Source organism: Hyperolius riggenbachi, chromosome 2, assembly GCF_040937935.1.
Source record: "Hyperolius riggenbachi isolate aHypRig1 chromosome 2, aHypRig1.pri, whole genome shotgun sequence".
NCBI lineage: Eukaryota > Metazoa > Chordata > Amphibia > Anura > Hyperoliidae > Hyperolius > Hyperolius riggenbachi.
The window spans coordinates 69772126-69791925 of record NC_090647.1 but is presented as its reverse complement, the minus strand read 5'-3'; the positions used below and the strand labels follow the sequence as shown (position 1 = coordinate 69791925).

At 43.3% G+C, this 19800-nt stretch overlaps 1 protein-coding gene across 1 annotated transcript in view; it reads left to right on the top strand.

Moving 5' to 3' along the window:
* GUCY1A2 (guanylate cyclase 1 soluble subunit alpha 2) overlaps nt 1–19800 on the top strand; it is a 326026-nt gene that overhangs the window by 41248 nt on the left and 264978 nt on the right. The gene's annotated exons all lie outside the window — the stretch shown is intronic.

The window sequence follows — 19800 nt, the reverse complement described above, 5'->3', positions numbered from 1 at the left end:
CTGTGCTTTTTCTGGCCGTTGCCTCCCCACTGCGTCACTCTAAGCGTGTGTTACGCTTAGAGTGACGTCATGTAAACAAACTCATGGCCGCAATCTTGTGGCCAAAAAGTAAAAACTACAACTAAAAGTGAAAAAAATTAAAAACAACACACAATTACATTATAAAACTGTAGTTTACATCACACCCTCCCAAAAATACCCAAATAAAATGTTTTAATATAAAAAAAAAAGCCATTACAATAAAAAAAAAACATGTAAATATTTACCTAGGGGTCTAAACTTTTTAAATATCAATGTAAAGATGAAATATTTCTATATTTTTTTTATTTCAAACTTGTAAATAGTGATAGATGCAAAACGGAAAAAATGCACCTTTATTTCCAAATAAAATATTGTCGCCATACATTGTGATAGGGACATAATTTTAACGGTGTAATAACCGGGACATATGGGCAAATACAATACGTGAGTTTTAATTATGGAGGCATGTATTATTTTAAAACTATAATGGCTGAAAACTGAGAAATAATGATTTTTTCCGTTTTTTTCTTATTTTTCCTGTTAAAATACATTTACAGTAAAGCGGCTCTTAGCAAAATGTACCCCCCAAAGAAAGCCTAATTGGTGGCGGAAAAAACAAGATATAGATCAGTTCATTGTGATAAGTAGTGATAAAGTTATAGGCTAATGAATGGGAGGTGAACATTTCTCAAGTGAAAACGACGGAACGCGAATGGGTTAAAAAATTACATGGCGAATATCAATCATTTCTTCATCTTTTTTCTGTTTATTAACTTCTCACTTTACAATGGATTGATTAATTTTTTCCCCCTTTTTAGAGGGCCTGAACACACAAATAGCAATTTTTCAAGCATGAAATCTGAACTGTTTCAGCACTCAGTGTAATGCTGGATACACACGGTGCGTTCCCGCACTCGATTTCCCGCTCGATTCCCGTCGATTCGTTTATTTCCAACATGTCCGATTTGCATTTTAGATGGATCGTTAGGTCGATTTGCATGTAAAGTATGTCAAATCGACCTAACGATCCATCGAAATGCAAATCGGACATGTTGGAAATAAACGAATCGACGAGAATCGAGCGGGAAATCGAGTGTGGGAACGCACCGTGTGTAACTAGCATAAGACTACCAAGAAAGTTCCCCGATAACCCTTATCGTTCTACATGTGTAATTAGCTCTACTTAGAACATCAGCTGCACTAATAAGAAAACATGTGTGCACATCCTTTATCCCCTGGTCACCACGTCCCCCCGCAAGCCACACTGGATGTATGTATGAATATATCGATGCAAGACACCTGACAGGTTTGACGTTATGATTGTGTTCATCACCATATGTCACTTGGCTGCAAGTTGTAAATAAATGCTCTAACAGGACGGTGCCCAGTTCTTTTTTCTTCACGTTTTCCTAATAAGAAAACAGACAAACAGCCAACAATCACTGTGCTGGCAGGAAGGCTAAACTGTGCATGTGGCTGTATCTGCAGATACAACCAAGGCATTCAACTTAGTAATATTTGGGGGAAAAAAGTCTCTTGAGATGTAAAGATCATGAGGGAATTTCTGTTTCTATTTCAAAGCATTTATTGATTGAAAACAAAGAAACAGACAACAAAACAACAACTAAACTACTAAAACCAGAGTCCTCACAGGTGCTAAAGAAATGTGTATAAGACAAAAATATAATCTCATCACGAATGCAATATAAAGCCGCACAAAAGACATCTCCCATGTTTTATCTCCATCAGTGTAAGTAGTTTAGTCAATACCATAAATGAAGTAAATAATCTGGAGGACGGGCAGCCTGCCTATCTCCATAAGGCGATTGCTTTGTGGGTTTTTTTGTGTTTTTTTTTTTATCAACAAGAGTGGAAGATCACTTTAAAGGCTATTAAACCAAGCACTATATCCTGAATTGGATATTAAAAAAAAAAGTTTTGACTGCATTTCTACTTTATTTCAGACCTGAAATAAATGGCCTTTGCGCTATGGGATTTATAGTATAAACTGAAACAGTGAAATAAATCAAATATATAATGACAATTTGTCACTAATTGGTTTCCAAAGGCTATGCCCATTTTAATAGCTGCATACTATCCTTCTGAGACCGCATGCCGCATGATAGAGCCTTTGTATGTATCGGAGCTCGAGGATTGGTAGCAGGTCGGTGTTGGTCCTCTGTGACTTATACGCATTGATTTTCCAGAAGAACTGATTGCGGTGCAATTTTCTTTGAGGGGGATGTTAAGATAAACCTGACCTTCCTCCGTGTCCCATTTTTCTCTTACAGAGTACTTCTGGATTTCTAGATTCTCTTTTTTTATTATAAGAATGCTCAGTATCGATTATTATTTTCCTTTCCAGTATAATTCCACCTGCAGAAAAAAAAAGTGTATACAGTAAATTCCCCATTATCCGGCACCAACAGGGATTGGCTGATGCTGTCGTTCCTGGTTGCTTGAAAGTTAATGTTAAAAATAGGCCTAGATTAAAAAAAAACAGTACTATACCCCACACTGTATACATACCCTAAACTCTGTATTCATGTTTAAATACAGTAGACAAGACAAATAACATTTATATCGCCCTTTTCTCCTGGCGGACTCAAAGCGCCAGAGCTGCAGCCACTAGGGGGCGCTCTATTGGTAGTAGCAGTGTTAGGGAGACTTGCCTAAGGTCTCCTGCTGAATAGGTGCAGCTTACTGAACAGGCAGAGCCGAGATTCAAACCCTGGTCTCCTGTGTCAGAGGCAGAGCTCTTTTACACCATCCAGCCACAGATTAAATTAAGACAAAGGACAGACTTAACGTAAAAGAGGTTTATTACTTTATAAAGAAGTGTAAAAGTAGATTTATGCATTCTGCAACACAAGGATTTATTTATTTATTTTTGGTTGCTTGAGACTTCTGGATAATGGGGGATTCATACACACACACACACGCACTGTGGACCTTATTCAGTTCACTTCTGGGTGGTTCTTTTTCACAACATATATCAATAAAATAAATTTTAAGCCACCAGCAAGCAACAAAATACTCTGAATTATTTTGACAGTACTTTGTTATCCACTTTTTAGTACTTTTTTCAAAGCACTGAAAAGTTACTTTAAGCTTTTAACAACCGATCCACGTCAATTGGCATGGACGCGGCAGCCCTAGGACCGCTCAACTACAAATGGCATGAAGTCCTGGGACGGGGTTTTGCAGGAGATCGCACATGCCAATGTGCGCTCATCTCCACTTGAATGACGGAGCTCATCTCCGTCATCAGTCTCCCAGCAGCGATCGCCGCTAGGAGACTGTTAGACGGCGAAAGCGCCATCTATTAACACTGTACGGCACTGCAATCTATGGCAGCCCTGTACTGGGGACAGCCGTGTGAGACAGCTGTCCCCCTGGGAGGCAAGAGAGTGATTGGCTCTCATAGGCTAATGCCTATGACAGCCGATCACTGTGATTGGCTGATGGGGGGAGGGAGGGGATAAGAAAAAATATAGAAATATTTATCAAAAAAACAAACCATAAACAAAAAAATACACAAACATGACGGAAGGGATCAGAGCCCACCAACATAAATCTCTGTTGGTGGGCAGAAAAGGGGGGGGGGGTCACTTGTGTGCTGAGCTGTGGCCTTACAGCTGCATTAGCCTAATTAGTAAAAATTTGCCTGGTTACTAGGGGGGAGAAAGAAGCATGTAGGCCTGAAGCAGTTAAACGGAAGATGAAACATTGGGCCATATGCAATTCACTTTTTCACCTGAGTTTTCTCCTGGGAGATAATTTTTCATTTTTGATTTAAAAAAGTTTTCCAGCACTTTTTCACCCAAAAAGTACCAATAAGTAGGTGAAAAAGTTAGAAAAAATTATTTTGAGTATTTTCTTGCTTTCTGGTGGCTTAAAAAGCATTTTATTGACAAGTTTAAAAATATCACCTAGGAGAAAACTCAGGTGAAAAAGTGAATTGCATATGGCCCATTATCTCCTAGGAGAAAAAAATAAGAGAAATAGTGAATGAATAAGACCCCAAAAATTGAAGGCACGACACAATAACCTTTCAGGGGCAGATAAATAAGCATTTAATGATCGTTCAGGGCCAAATCCATGCCAGTGTTTAGGATGGACTGAGAAAGAGAGGAATGTGTTCTACCTGATGGACCACACCTTTCCTGATTAAGTCTCAATTACTTTGAGCTGAACCAAAAATGTGTGAGGACCTCGGCCCTCAAGGACTGGAGTTCGACTCTTGCGGGGGAAAAACTTGTTTGGGCAGCACGGTAGCGTAGTGGTTAGTGCTCTCACCTTGCAATGCTGAGTCCCTGGTTTGAATCCCAGCCAGGTCAACATCTGCAAGGAGTTTGTATATTCTCCCCGTGTCTGCAAGTGGTTTCCTCCGGACACTCTGGTTTCCTCCAAAATTCCAAAAGCATACAGACAAGTCAATTGGCTTCCCCCTAAATTGGCCCTAGACTATGATACATACATTTTATGACTATGGTAGGCATTAGAGTGTGAGCCCCTCTGAGGGACAGTTAATGACAAGACAATACAACTTTGTACAGCGCTGTGTAATATGTTGGCGCTATATCAATACTTAAAGAGAATCTGTATTGTTAAAATCACACAAAAGTAAACATACCAGTGCGTTAGGGGACATCTCCTATTCCCCTCTGTCACAATTTCGCCACTCCCCGCTGCATTAAAAGTAGTCAGAAACAGTTTTTAAAAGTTTGTTTATAAACAAACAAAATGGCCACCAAAACAGGAAGTAGGTTGATGTACAGTATGTCCACACATAGAAAATACATCCATACACAAGCAGGCTGTATACAGCCTTCCTTTTGAATCTCAAGGGATCATTTGTGTGTTTCTTTCCCCCTGCAGCCATCACCCACTGAAGAGTTACAGGCTGATAGTTTCTTCCTGCAGACAGCTCTGCCCGTGTCTGTAATTCCTCAGTATGTGACTCCTTTCACAACAGAGGATTTATCCATCTTGTAAAAGATAAGAGAGCAGAGAAAAGCTGGCTAATGTAAATAACACACACACACACACACACACACACACACGAGTGTGCATAGAGGGGCCTGGAGTGGGGTGTGCATAGCAGATCAACACTGAAGAGTTGCTTTGGCAGCCTTCCAGACACAGGGCCAAGTCCGACAGGGGAAAGATAAGCTGATTTATTACAGAGCCGGTTATAGTAGAAAGTGCTGCTGTAAGCCAGAGCACATTAGAATTGGTTTTGGAACTTGTAGGATGGTAGAGAACAGGATGACATTTTTGTTACAGAGTCTCTTTAAATAAATAAATGTTTGAAAATAAACTGCAAAATGGCTGTAACTTGGGAAAATGTTTATTAGTATCCTTCTGTAATAATAACAAAAATGTTCCTAAATCTAACATAGCAATATTATGAGAATTGCTATATTACAGCTTTATGTGTGCAAGAAATAATAATAATAATAAAATGATAATAAACGCTGTTGCTACTCAATGTATCTCTAAATATTGTCTGAATGATTGCCAAGAAAATAACGTCTATTTTAGCCTTAAATTGCGATGTACTTATACTCAAGTGTATTTAAAATGTTACAAAATGGGACACTGATCAATAATGTATTAAACTTGCATTATTGATTTTTTACCCCTATTTTAAGATATTGCCATGGCCGTCGCAGTATGTACTGTATACGCTGTTAGCACAGCAGGAGATGTGGAATCACCTCCTGCAATGCCATTTTCTTAGGGACAGAAAAAAGGTTATTTAACCCCTTCAGCCTTCAGTCGTTTTCACTTTATGCATCCGAGCAATGTACATCTCCCATTCATTAGCCTATAACTTTATCACTACTTATCACAATGAATTGATCATTATCTTGTTTTTTTCGCCGCCAATTAGGCTTTCTTTGGGTGGTATATTTTGCTAAGAGCTACTTTACTGTAAATGCATTTTAACAGGAAGAATAAGAAAAAAAACGGGAAAAAATTCATTATGTAAGGATTCCTCCTTTGGCGTGTTCTGTCCATTGCGGTGGAGCCGCAAACGGGCAGTTCTGGCTTGTCTGCCTGCATTCGGTTGTGCATTTGCAATGAGTCACATTGTCATTTGCAATTGCTCTGCAGTTCTGGGCAACTCAGGATGCTGTCATCATTCCACCAATTGCTTGTTGCAGCTGAGCTGCAGCCAGATAGCCCTGGATTTCCTGCAGGCATGTTGTTACATAATACTGCATGTATTTCCTATGGGAGTCCTTTGCATTCACAACCAGCTAGCAAATGGTAATCAAGCCAGCTCAGGATTGAATGATTACCATTCAGCTTTGTGAAGATTTGCATTCTTGCATCCATTGGTCGCCCATCATAGCGATATCTATGCTGGTCTGCTGGGCACTGTGCTACTCTGTATAGTTCTGTTATTGTAGTTCAATGCGACCTTATTACTTGTGCTTTCGCTAGTTCTTGATAAATATATATCCAGACTTGCTAATATATATTTATCCGTTAGTTGGGCCGTTTATTATTTTTCTGTATTATTGTTTATTGCCTAGTTTCCATGCCTGATGGACGTTCGCTGTATCCACGGTGGATCAGTGAAATCCATTATCCTGATAGCTTGGATTCTGCCATCACCACGTTGGTGACTCGTAGTATTCCTGCTACTCTAGTTTCTGGGAATGTAACTATAGGCTGCAGTTGCTATTGATTACATTCTATCCTGTAGTCTTGCCTTGGTGGATGCTTGCTGGTGACTGTTGTTAGCCTGCTTGCTCTGCTTCTGTGGACGTGACTGTGAGCTGTGGTTGCTACTAGTTACGCTCCAATCTAGTCCTGTCTTGTACCTGTCTGAATGCTTGCTATCGCTAAGGGAGCGCAACATCGCACTGCGCTGCCATTGTGTTTTATTTGTAGCGATATCTGAAGCCCAGAGCTGCAGTTGCTCTGGGCAGCCTGTGTAGCCTCTTCCATTAATCAGCTGCCAGTCTTGTTGCTCTGGGTGGTCTAAGTTTAACCCCCAAGCATTACACTTGTGATTTATAAACATTACACATTATTTCTCAGTTTTTGGCCATTATAGTTTTAAAATAATACATGCCTCCATAATTAAAACCCACGTATTGTATTTGCCTAATAGTCCCGGATATTACACCATTTAAATTATGTCCCTATCACAATGTATGGCGACAATATTTTATTTGGAAATAAAAGTGCATTTTTTTGTTTTGTATCCATCACTATTTACAAGGTTATAATAAAAAAATAGAAGTATTTAATCTGTACATGGATATTTAAAAGGTTCAGACCCTTAGGTAAATATTTACATTTTTTTTTGTATTGTAATATTTTGTTTTGTTTTTATTAAACATTTTATTTGGGTATTTTTGGGAGGGTTGGATGTAAATAGTAATTTTTTTTAATGTAAATATGTGTTTATTTTGTGTGTGTGTGTGTGTGTGTGTGTGTGTTTGTGCATCTTGTAATGTCTATAAAGTGTAGAGAAACCGAGAGCCCAATATAGTGTAGTATGTTAAGACATAAACGAAGTAAGGCAAATCAGTGAGAAGATTATACTCACAAACGTGGGTTACCACACAGGCAACCACTGTATAAGCAGGTGAGGAGATTAGACCTGTCCTCACTCAGGGCTAAGAAGTCGCTCTCTGTGAGAAAAAGGGGTAGATCACCCCTCCACCAGGGGTGGACACAATTTTGCAGTAGGAGAACAGAGGCGCTAGTAGAATAAAAGTGGATAAAACCTTTAACATTTGCTTGGAGGAAGTGGTGGACTTACCTCCATAAAGCAGACACGAAAGATTGTCTGAAAAGTACTACTTACTTCCTGTTCCTGCTTTCCATCTCATAGTAGCAGCACCCCCTAGGGGAGCTATACTGGAGCACCTATTCCTGGCTACCTATACTGGGGCACCTATTCCTGGCTATCTATACTGGGGCGCCTGTACCTAGCTACCATACGTGGGTGAAGGGATGAGGGAGTGGGGCACATCTGGCTACCATACTGGGGTGGAAGGGGGCACATTATTTAACCCTTTGGGGACCGGCTGCCTAACCCCACTTAAGGACCAGGCCATTTTACATGCGGGGGGGCACATTTGGGGGGTCAGGCAGCCGGATCCCCAGTAAAACATGGTGGGCATGGTGTCCCCTGTATAGCCCGATTTCCCCCGAAATGCCAGCAGCCTTTACTCACCTCCCAGGCTCCAGCGGTGAGCAGCTCTAACCCCCTCCGCTCTGGCCAGCACCCTCGCACGCACTGCCATTAAATTCCTGGTCGCAGCTTGATGATGTCATCAAGCCAGGACCCGACACTTACGTCAGAGCGAGTGGAGATGCCGAAAAATGGCAGGTGGTGTAAATTCTACGCCGCATCAGTCTAGGACAGCCACAAGTGCGGCATAGGATTTACTATGGGTGGTCCCCAAAAGGTTAATGTGTGGGGGCCCGGGTCCAAATTCAGTATTGGGACCCCGAGGTCTGTAGCTACACCATTGACAGCATGGGTCGTGGGGGGTATTTTTATGCCCCTGTGCCCAGTGTAGATTTTACACTGGAGCGTATAGCTCCCTAGCTATGCCTCATTTAGAAGCTACAGATGCTATGTAGCATGCCGCTCTTCCTAATATAGAAACACAAGAAGACCTGTGCAGGCAGCACCACTCCGTACATTTGACAATTTCATTACAGAATTGACATTTGCCTCTTATGACGGAAGGAAATAGCTCGATATATCGCTGATATTCTAGGAAATGTGCCCCATCCGTACGCTCTGGATACAGCTGTCTCTTGCTCTGCCTCCCACAGCGTTATATAAGCAGAGCGTAAGCCGCACGCTTGGATATAATAGGCATTTTCAGATGACTATTTCCTCAGGAATACGAACGGAATGAGATAATTGTGAATTACCTACAGGAATTTGTTTCTATCTTGTCGAAATAATATTAGAGCATTATTAGCTGTGGATATAAATAGCTGCGGAACAGGATCTGCTCGCTAAGCATTAGATAAAGCCACGTACTAGAAAACAGTTGCTAGGCAATGTATCCAGCCCCTGCTTGGAAAATGCTAACTTAATAACTCCGAAGACTCTGGATTACGGCAGATGTGCGCATTACAACCCAAACTGTAGTTGCAAATATCACTGTCCTTACATGTGTCTGCCTTACCTGATGTGACTTGTTTGGTCTTTGTTTACTAGGGCTTAGGCCCCGTTCACGCTTGCGTTTTGGCATGCAAACGGACTGGATCCGGATCGGATCAGGACCTGATCCAGATCGGAACCGTGTGGTAAAAACAGCGAAATTACTAATAAAATGTTGGGGTCAGCAGAAGGTGCACCTGGTGCACCTGTAGAATCAGGTCCTCCGCTGTTTAGGCCTCACCTCCACCTCCAACATACTGCCAAACAGCTCCAGCACGTAAGGTCACTGCTGCTCCACTGCTGCCCATGTGTCCCCATCCGAAATGGCCGCTAGAATACGCATAGGAAGTGGGGTAGAACGTCAGGTGTTTGTATCCTGTGTGTTCTGTGCTTTCCATTCCCCATAATTTTCTATTTCCGGATGGTGCAGTCAGGCTCCGGTCAGGGTGCGTGGGCCGGATGATCCGGACCCAAAAAATAGCGCATGTTGGAAAAGTGTCCGGAGTCCGGATCCGATCCGGCTCCGTTCTGTACGGAACGTACGCATGTGAATGTCCGCATAGACTTTGCATTGCTATGCGGAACGTACGTTCCGTTTGTACAGTATACGGTCCGGATCCGATCAGGTGGATCCGGACAGGGAACGCTAATGTGAACCGGGCCTTACAGAGCCACTCTGGACAAAATATATAATAAACAACTGTGTTAGTATATACTGCATATACACTGAGTAGCCAAAAAATCAGAGACACCTTCTTCTGGCATGAACTCAACAAGATTCTGTTACCGTTGCTGACGAAGGTTGGTCAGATTGGATGGTGGCGTTTCCAAGCTTTGAAGTGATCTTTTGACTTCATTCCACAAACGCTCAATAGGATTGAGGTCAGGGGACTGAGCTGGCCATGGAAGCAGGTTAAACTCTGATTGATGTTCCTTAAACCAATTTGAGACCAATCGAGCATGGTGGCAAGGGCCCACAGCAGGCGTCTTTTCCTATTTTTCTGTGATACCAAAGGAACTCTTGATGGTCTCCTACTGCTAATGCCCATCCTTTGCAAAGTTCATTATGTTGTGCATTGGGATATGCCTTGCAAGGCACCTGCATTGAATTCAGCTGTAATTTGTCATGTTGTTGCCCTTCTGTGGCTGCCGACCATGCGTGCTACTCGGCCTTTCACCTCTCTCATTCACCAGCCTTTTTCGATCAGAATAGTCTTTATCGCTTGACTTTTTTTCCCCTTAATTGCTGCTCTCTAAATACCTGAGATACTGTTAGGTGTAAAAATAGTAATTTAAGAGATGCTAGCACCAGCTTCTCTTGCACCGATAACCAAACCCGTTGCCCTTTCTCATTTAAACCCTCCCACTAGTGCCTAAAACTAAACCCCCCACCTAATACCTACAACTAATCCCCCCTCCTGGTGCCTAAAACAACCCGCCACCCCCCCCCCCCCCATCTAATGTCTAAAATAAATCCCCTTTCTAATGCTTAAACTTAACCCCCCTCTGCAGCCAGCTATTTGTAGGTTTATCGGTTATTCTACATCAAACCAATGCAGTAGCCAGTTGGTCATATTGAATGCCCAACTTACCGCCTAGGTGCCCAAAAATGGATACATGGCATTGGTGCCAATTAGATGCCTGCCGAGCTATGTGCACAGTTCATCTGCTTTGTTAATTATTATTCACATGGACATGCTCTTACAAAATATTGTGGTTTAAAAAATATAATATTGCCCAGTGCATGAGCATATTCTCACCAGAGGCATCCATAAATTGCCTGTAGCGCTTACAAGATGAGCATATTATGTCACATTAAAAAATCCATATAATTTACATGAGATGATGAAGGAAACATAAGTCTTTAAAATGTGTTAGGTATTGAACAAAAAAACGTATGCACAATTTTAGAAAATAAGTAAATTATGACCCGAGAGTCTATCGAGATCAAATAGGAGCACAATATATACTTTCCAGCATCAATACCTGTAAAGTTCATCATGCAGTCCTGGGATGTAATGAGTAATGTCCATAATTATTCTGAATTATAAAGAACATCTTGTGGGAGTCCAGAAGATCTCCAAATGCAAATATAGGTTAATAATATGAAAGCTGATGCCGCATCTGTATCCCCTCAGCAACCATGCCAATATACAGTAAATTAAAATAAAATTACCAGCATTATTTTACCATGAATGTAGTCTGCGTAAGTGTCCAGTTTTCCCTAAGTACACAACAATATTGCTGGGCCGATAATTTATCCAGTTTATCATCCAATAGGGCTTGTGCTGCTAGACATACTCTGCAGCATCTCTATAAACACAAGACTGCTGAGAGAAAATCCTGGAAACAAGACGGCAGACACACTATCCTGGATACAAGATGGGAGAGACACTATCCTGGATACAAGAGGGTTGAGAGAACATCCTGGATACAAGACGTTTGAGAAAACATCCTGGATACAAGACGATTGAGAGAACATCCTGGATACAAGACGGTTGAGAGAACTTCCTGGATACAAGACGATTGAGAGAACATCCTGGATACAAGACGATTGAGAGAACATCCTGAATACAAGACGGTTGAGAACATCCTGGATCCCCTGCGACACTTCGACCAGCGATCAGTTCGGGTAGATTGACTTGACTGAGTACTGGCCGAGAGTATTGTTTGCCCCCTCTCACCCTACTTACCATGTATCTTTACTTTAGATGACAGGATGTAACGATCGGTGTCAGCACACAGAGAGAATCTGATTATTGGTGATCTGCAGTATCACCAAGAATACAGATTATACCTGATTATTGATGATCTGCAGAATCACCGATAATCTAAGTATAACTAACCTCTGGACACCCTTATAATGTGAGTGTTTGGTGCAACAGTAATGACTTTGACTAAGACCACCCGAGGAGCAGGTGGTCTTTGGCAGTATGGGCGATACTGCCTTCTGAGAAGTGCAAAAACCTTCCAGCAGCCTGAGACCTCCAAAGGGGTGGAGTCCCAGGCTGAATTTAGGAAAGACCAGTGAGTGAGTGACACCTGAAAGGTGGATGTCACTAGCAGGTCTGGAGACTATCTCTTAAGGAGAGAGATAGCTCTCAAGGTCGGGCAAGCCAGGTCGGCAACACACGGACAGACAAGGTACAGAGACAGAAGGCTGATTCGGTATCCAAAGGCAGGCAGGTTTGGCAACAGATAATCAGATATGCGTAGGTACCGAATCAGAAAGCAGAAGGATAGTCAGAAAAGTAATAGGTCATAACAGATATCAAACAATGCCTAGTCTTGGGTGTGAGGCTCTGTGGTCTCTACACCCTGGAACTAGTCTGGAGTATAATATGATGGTACACAGTATCCCTAGTCTTGGGTGTGAGGTCCGTGGTCTTGACACCCTGGAACTAGTCTGAAGTATAACAGAATGATAACACAAAGTCACTAATCTTGGGTGTGAGGTCGGTGGTCTCGACACCCTGGAACTAGTCTGAAGTATAACACAAAGATAACACAAAGTCCCTAATCTTGGGTGTGAGGTCCGTGGTCTCGACACCCTGGAACTAGTCTGAAGTATAACACAATGATAACACAAAGTCCCTAATCTTGGGTGTGAGGTCGGTGGTCTCGACACCCTGGAACTAGTCTGAAGGATAACACAATGATAAAACAAAGTCCCTAATCTTGGGTGTGAGGTCCTTGGTCTCGACACCCTGGAACTAGTCTGAAGTATAACACAATGATAACACAAAGTCCCTAATCTTGGGTGTGAGGTCCGTGGTCTTGACACCCTGGAACTAGTCTGAAGTATAACACAAAGATAAACAGAAGCAATCTGGCTCAGTGTGAATTCCCAGGTCCTCCTGGTTCTAACACACTGTGGGATCTGACTAAGGTCTGAGTGCTTCCACGTAAGTGTTCGCAACGGCAGACAACCAACAACTGGCAAGCAAGCAGTATATATAGTTGCAGGGCTCTGCCGCCCCGCCCGAGCCACTCAGCCAATCAGGAGTCCAGCAGGAATCAGCTGATCGTCCTGATCAGCTGATACATCTCCTGTTGGTACAAAAGGTCCTGACTTCTGGCGCGCGCGCGCGTAGCTCCCCATCCATGTGCACCAGAGATCCCAGCCGATCCAGACATGTGCCGCTGCGCGGAAACCGCCTGTCTGAACGCGGAGATAGCTGCCAGACCGCGCGGGGGCATCTCCGTCATTTATTGCACAGGAGAGGGCTCACAGTGTCCTAGACATCTTATATCCTCTTTGGCAATAAACTATAGGAAATACAATATTACCAATATTTCACTATAGACCTACCTGGCCCCCTATTCTCAGGCTAACCCTTACTTTTAATGTCTAACACTAAGGGGTCGATTCATAAAGCATTGCCACATTCGGTAATGCTGAAAACAGCTGACTTTACCGAGCACTTAGGAAAATGTCAATTCAAATGTCAATGCATGAAAAGATAAAATTCCAGAGCAGTGAGGTAAATTATCAACTTGTTTGGTAAATACCTCAACACATGTCAGTAAACGTCAATTCATAAACCCTACAACATGCGGTAAAGCCACAAAACATTACCAGCTACTTTGATGTGGAGACAAGAGTGAGGAGTCTGTGCGATACTGTGCTGGGCAGCCGTGACTCACTTAAGCAGAAGCAGTAAGAGCTGTGACTGACAGTAGCAGTGAGCCAATAGAAACAGCCCCTGTCTGCTGCAAGTCCCGCTGATCGATGTGATAGGACCCGCAGGCTTCTCCGGTGGGACAAGGTTTTTATACCCCCCAGGCAGTTCGGTTCCTGTTTGAAGATGCAGAGGAGTTAGTGGGGAAATCACCTAAGCATGGCATGTGTAAAGTCTCTTGGAAGTTCTTCTAAGCTGTGGCAATCAAATAGAATGTTAAAAATGACCAATAGACAGATTAAGAGCAAGCAGAGGCAAATTTAACAAACATGAACATTCTAAATGGATGCGGGGATGCCTCTTACTATTGTAATGCCCTCATTGCACGGAGAACAGCAAGTAACAACACAGAGACACTCCACTCTTTTCTGCTTTTATGAACAGGTTTTTGTCATTGGGCTTCAAGAATTTACCAAACTTCCAGTTTTATGAATTAGCACATTAAAGTCTAAAATACCTAATGCTGTATTTTGCTGACCAGATTTTTTTTCGCACAGCCTTTTATGAATCAACCCCTAGCCCTCTCCCCTTGCCCCACTTCTAATACCTAACGCCTCCCCTTCTAATGCCTAACACTAACCGCCTCCTAATGCCTAAAGCTAATTACTCTCCTAGTGCCTAACACTAACCTCTCCTACTAATGCCTAACACTAACCGCCTCCTAATGCCTAAAGCTAATTACTCTCCTTGGGCCTGATTCACAAAGCGGTGTTAACAGTTAGCACCCTGGTGAAAAGCCCTTTATCACGCCTAAACTCAGTTTAGGCATGATAAGTTTAGGTGTGATAAGTTTAGGTGTGATAAGTTTAGGCATGATAAGTTTAGGTGTGATAAGTTTAGGCATGATAAGTTTAAGCACCAACTGCGTTAGCACCGCAATGCACAGCTGATCAAAAGTTTTGCGCTAGCAAAGTCTGGTGCACTTCGCATAGAGCTTAATGGCGCTGCTTTGCGTGCAGGACTTTGAACGCTATCTACACTTATCTAAACTTAGCATGCCTAAACTTATCACACCTAAACTTATCACACCTAAACTTATCACGCCTAAACTGGCTTTTCACCAGCATGGTGCAATGGTTATCATGCCTAAAGTCTCTAACTGGGTTAGCACCGCTTTGTGAATCGAGCCCCTAGTGCCTAACACTAACCTCTTCTACTAATGCCTAACACTAACCTCACTTCTAATACCTAACACTGCCCTCCTCTCCTAATGCCGAACATTAACCCTCCTCCTAATGGTGTGGCTGGATAGTGTACTGGTTAAGGGCTCTGCCTCTGACGGGGTTCAAATCTCTGCTCTTCTCGGTTCTTCCTGTTCAGTAAGCCAGCACCTATGCAGTAGGAGACCTTGGGCAAGACTCCCTAACAGTGCTACCACCTTAGAGCACAACCTAGTGGCTGCAGCTCTAGCAATTTCAGTCAGCCAGGAGAAAAGAGTGATATAAATGTTCTGTGTCTTGCCTAATTCCTAGCACTAACCCTCCCTCCTATTGCCTAACACTAACCCCTCCCCTTCCTTGTAATGCTGCGCCACCCTTCTTCCAAATGCAGCAGCATCCTCCCACCCACATGCAGCAGTCGCCCTAGGCAGCAGCCTATGTGCCCTTTTTTAGAGGCCTAGCACTGGCTGCAAATAAGTAAAGAAGAGAAAAAAGAAAAAAAAAAGAGTCCCCTCTTACACCTTTCATTTGCTTTTTTATTGTGAGTCTCACATGAGAAGCTGCGATTTGCAGTACATCAGTAATGTGTTTGTGACTAGAAAATGTAACAGCTTACACTTGGCGCTCTCACAAATCGTTCTGCTAATTCAACTGGGAATTAGGGACTGTTTCTATTGGGAGTTAGTAATCACTTGAAGAGCTGCTGTTTTCATGAGCCCTTATCTTTCCCTCATTCTGTTGTTATCACACATGGTAGTGCTTAAAGGACAACTGTAGCAAGAGGGCTATGGAGGCTGCCATATTCACTCCCCTCCAAACAATACCAGTTGCCTGGCAGCCCCACTGATCTATTTGGATGCAGTAGTGTCTGAATGACACCAGAAACAAGCACACAGCTAATCTTTTCTGTTCCAACAATAATGTTGGAAACACCTGCTCTGCTGCATGCTTGTTCAGGGTCTATAGATAAAAGTATTAGAGACAGAGGATCAGCAGGACAGCCAGGCAACTGGTATTGCACAAAAGGTAAAAAACATGGCAGCCTCCCTACAGTTATCCTTTAAAGAACAACTGAAGTGAGAAGGATATGGAGGCTGCCATATTTATTTCCTTTTAAACAATGCTGTCCTGCTGATCCTCTGCCTCTAATACTTTTAGCCATAGACCCTGACCAAGCATGCAGTTGTTTGACCAAAGTTTAACTACATTTGCTGCATGCTTGTTTCAGGTGTGTAATTTAGACACTGCTGATGTCAGAAAGATCAGCAGGATGGCCAGGCAACTGGTATTGTGTTTAAAAAATAAATATGGCAGCTTTCATATCCCTTTCTCTTCAGTTGTCCTTTAAAGAGAATCTGTACTCTAATATTCTTACAATAAAAAGCATACCATTCTATTCATTATTTTCTCCTGTGCCCCTCTGTGCTGTTTCTGCCACTCTCTGCTGCAATCCTGGCTTGTAATTAACAGTTTTAGGCAGTGTTTACAAACAAACTAACCAGCTTCTAATAGGCTCAGCTAAGCATAGTGTATGAGTCATTCAGAGTATGCAGGGGGCCTGCAGAGGGTGTGTATCGCTTCTACCGATCACAAGCAGCCCTGCACATTCCACACAATCAAGCTTTAGCCCGACAAACAGGACAGAGGAAAGATACATTGATTTATTACAGAGACAGTGCAGTTAGGAAAGACTGCAGTAAGCCAGAGCAGATTAGAACAGGCATAGGAACTTATAGGATAGAAGAACTAAGGCTGAAAAAATTGTTACAGAGTCTCTTTAAGCACACCTGAAGTGAGAGGAATACGGAGGCTGCCATAAATACTTTCTTTTTAAATAATGTAAATTACAGTACTGTCTGAATTACGCAGCTGAAACAAGCTGATCCAGTTAGACTTACACATGCAGAAAGGGCGCTGGTAAATTTGGGTGCAGGGTGAAGATGGAAAAGGACTCACCCTGCTATTGCAAATTTCCTGGCCATGTTAATAACTATTCCCCCTCCAGCCTGCCATGAGTTCAGGGGTAAGATGCAATTTGGCTGGCAGCTAATGCTCACTGTGGGTGTTGGGGAAAGGAAGGTCACTGTGGGTACTGAGGAAGGTAGAGGTTAGTGTGGGTGATGGGGGTAGGAGAGGTCACAGCGGGAGAAGTGCTGCTAGGGGAGGAAGAGGTCACTGCGGGTGCTAGGGAGCTAGAAATCACTGTGGGTGCTGCTGGGGGGGTATCGGCTCCCTGTGGGTGCTGCTGGGGGAGGGAAAGGTCACTACGGGTGCTGAGCAGTGAGAGTGTGGGTTCTGGTGGAGGTTACTGCAGCTGATGGGGGGGGGGGGGGGCGGCAGAGGTCACTGTTATTGTTAAGGGAGGCAGGATTATTATTATTATTAATTTTATTGATTTATATAGTGCCAGCATCTTCCGTAGTGCTAATGCTGAGGAGGGAGAGGTCACAGTGGGTGCCAGCTGGAGGGAGAGGTCACAGTGGGTGCAGCTGTCAGGGAGACACCATCACACTTGCTCCCACACAACTAGAGTTGAGCTGAAATTTTCGTAATTTCGCATTACTATAATTACGCATGCGAAATTTGTGATTACGATGCGAAATTAGCGTAGTGAAATTGCCATTAAAATCGTAATTGAAAATACCGTAAGCGTAATTTTCAACGCGAAATTTCGCGTTTCGTTCATGCCGTAATTTCGCATTAAACGCTACCGTAATTTCGCGTTAAACCGTAACGCTCCGTATAATATAAAAAAGCCGCCGACTTTAAGGGTTAATAGCAAAGCCCCCTTAAATGCTAAGAGCCTCAAATTTGGAGAATATATTAAGGAGATCAGGAGGAATAAGAGGAAAAATTTTTTTTTCAAAAAGACCTTATAGTGTTTGAGAAAATCGATGTTAAAGTTTCAAAGTAAAAATGTATACATTTAAAAACCCGCCGACTTTAACAGTTAATAGCAAAGCCTGCTTAAAGTTTAGGAACACCAAATTCCTAGGGTATATTAAGGGGATCAGTGGGAATAAGAGGAAAATTTTTTTTTCAAAAAGACCTTATAGTTTTTGAGAAAATCGATTTTTAAGTTTCAAGGGCAAAAATTTCTTTTAAATGCGGAAACTGTCAGTTTTTTTTGCACAGGTAACAATAGTGTATTATTTTCATAGATTCCCCCAAGTGGGAAGAGTTTTACTTACTTCGTTCTGAGTGTGGGAAATATAAAAAAAAAACAACGTGGGGTCCCCCCTCCCAGACCTCTTTAACCCCTTGTCCCCCATGCAGGCTGGGATAGCCAGAATGCGGAGCACCGGCCGCGTGGGGCTCCGCACCCTGACTATACCAGCCCGCATGGTCCATGGATTGGGGGGTCTCGGAAGGGGAGGGGCAGCCAAGCTTTCCCCTCCCCCTCCGAGCCCTTGTCCAATCCAAGGACAAGGGGCTCTTCTCCACCTCCGATGGGCGGTGGAGGTGGAGGCCGCGATTTCCTGGGTGGGGGGTTCATGGTGGAATCTGGTGGTATCCCCATACCCATTTCCTTTAAGAGTTAAAAGTAAATAAACACACAAACACATAGAAAAAGTATTTTAATTGAACAAAAAACATAACCACGAAAAAAGTCCTTTAATATTCTTAATTAACCATTAATACTTACCTGTCCCTTTAAATAAATGATCCCACGCAATATCCTCGGAAATGTTCTATCAGTTACAATGTAACAAAGTTATTACAATGTAACAACTTTGTTACATTGTAACTACGCCGCACCCGACGTCACTCACCGCCGCCGCCGCGTCTGCGCTGCAGGACCCGACAGAGCTCTGAGCTATAGCTCAGAGCTCTCGAAAGCATCTTTGTATTTGGGCTCCAAGGAGCCCCATTGGTCCTTAGCAGACCAATGGGGTTCCTTCTGATTTGAAGGAACCCCATTGGTCTGCTAAGGACCAATGGGGCTCCTTGGAGCCCAAATACAAAGATGCTTCTCAGAGCTCTGAGCTATATAGTTCAGAGCTCTGTCGGGTCCGTGCAGGACGCTAAGTCCCCGCCGGCTCCGCTGCCCTCCCCGCCTCTCCCACATGTCACCCACATGTCACCCACATGTGGGTGACATGTGGGTGACAGATGTGGGCGGGGTGGACAGCGGGAGCTGCGGGGACTTAGCGTCCTGCACGGACGCGTATGCGGCGGCTAAGCGGCGAGTGGCGTCGGGTGCGGCGTAGTTACAATGTAACAAAGTTGTTACATTGTAATAACTTTGTTACATTGTAACTGATAGAACATTTCCGAGGATATTGCGAGGGATCATTTATTTAAAGGGACAGGTAAGTATTAATGGTTAATTAAGAATATTAAAGGACTTTTTTCGTGGTTATGTTTTTTGTTCAATTAAAATACTTTTTCTAAGTGTCTGTGTGTTTATTTACTTTAACTCTTAAAGGAAATGGGTATGGGGTACAAGTACCTCTATACTCATTTCTCCTGGGAGGGGGGGTGGGCATCTGGGGGACCCCTTTTTAAAGGGGACTCCCAGATTCCACCATGAACCTCCCCCCCAGGAAATCGCGGCCTCCACCTCCACCGCCCATCGGAGGTGGAGAAGAGCCCCTTGTCCTTGGATTGGACAAGGGCTCGGAGGGGGAGGGGAAAGCTTGGCTGCCCCTCCCCTTCCGAGACCCCCCAATCCATGGACCATGCGGGCTGGTATAGTCAGGGTGCGGAGCCCCACGTGGCCGGTGCTCCGCATTCTGGCTATCCCAGCCTGCATGGGGGACAAGGGGTTAAAGAGGTCTGG